Here is a 1,205-nt window from a genome sequence, read left to right on the forward strand (position 1 = left end):
CCCCCACCCCCGTCTGACCTATCACCCTCACCTTGACCTCTTTCCACCTATCACATTTCCGACGCCCCTCCCCCAAGTCCCTCCTCCCTACCTTTTATCTTAGCCTGCTGGACAAACTTTCCTCATTCCTGAAGAAGGACTTATGCCCGAAACGTCGATTCTCCTGCTCCTTGGACGCTGCCTGACCTGCTGCGCTTTTCCAACAACACATTTTCAGCTCTGATCTCCAGCATCTGCAGACCTCACTTTCTCCCCAACGTGTAGTATAGTTGATCATCTTAAATCCCACATTTGCCGATCATTGAATGCGTAAAACTTAAATTCAAAGCATTTATGCACCTGAGATCATTTAGTAGGATTTTGTGACGGTCCGAGGAGTTCAGCGAACTCTGTTACTTCGCCCCTGCGTGTAAATTCCAGTTAATCATCGCCGTGTGTGTGTGTGTGTGTTTCAGTATAGTCAGCCTCATCGCTTCCCATCCCAACACCAGCATCCCCGTGTGAACATGTCCCCTAGCGTTGGAAACAGTCCGGGTAAAACGCAGCGTTCGTCACCTATTTCGTTTTTCCCCTGCCGTTAACTACATGTGGGCGTGGGGTTTTGTTATCTGTTATTTTGTATGATACAGAGATCATTTGTAAACACGTGACCTCAAGCCTTTCCCAGGGTCGGGGAGAGGAGAGGAGCAAACACGTCGTTGCCTTGGTTGTCATAGTGACCACGCCACGCGACAATCGGGACTTGGGAAGGATCGCGATAAAATTGAAGGCCGCGCAAAACCTCGCGAGATTTAACGGAGGGAGTGAGGGAAGAAAAATGGCGGGTTTGTCTTGAGTGCAGGTTGAAGAGTTTACGAAACTGGATAGTGGCGCTGATGAACAGTGGCCGTTCTACTTTTTAAAGCTGCTCCTATTTATTTTGCTTTGAAGCCACCTTTGGTGTCGCTTTTCTTTCCTCGCAGTGAGTCTGCCAAGTGATTCCTGTGTTCCTTCTGGCTCTCAGTGCCGTCCCCACCCCTCCAGGCCACTGTTTTTCTTTCCTATGTTACCGCAGCCTCCGAGCCCCGCGTTTGACTGCTCTACATGTCGTTGTGTGGTCGTCGCGGCGGAAAAGCAGCTGAGAGTGCGCCCTTTAACCTCCGAATCTCTGCGAGGTCCGCGGCAGCTGTACTGCCGCCGTCCCTTTTACTGTTTCTCTCGTCGTC

The 1,205-nt window shown here is 50.8% G+C and overlaps 1 long non-coding RNA gene across 1 annotated transcript in view; it reads right to left on the reverse strand.

Moving 5' to 3' along the window:
- Positions 1 to 1,002, reverse strand: part of LOC122545588 — a 2,835-nt gene extending 1,833 nt beyond the window's left edge. The window contains exon 1 of the long non-coding RNA XR_006310564.1: positions 340 to 1,002. This is a non-coding gene — a long non-coding RNA (uncharacterized LOC122545588). The remainder of the gene's footprint in view (positions 1 to 339) is intronic.
- Between the last annotated feature and the right edge of the window lie 203 nt (positions 1,003 to 1,205).

The sequence above is a fragment of the Chiloscyllium plagiosum genome, unplaced genomic scaffold (assembly GCF_004010195.1).
Source record: "Chiloscyllium plagiosum isolate BGI_BamShark_2017 unplaced genomic scaffold, ASM401019v2 scaf_7321, whole genome shotgun sequence".
NCBI lineage: Eukaryota > Metazoa > Chordata > Chondrichthyes > Orectolobiformes > Hemiscylliidae > Chiloscyllium > Chiloscyllium plagiosum.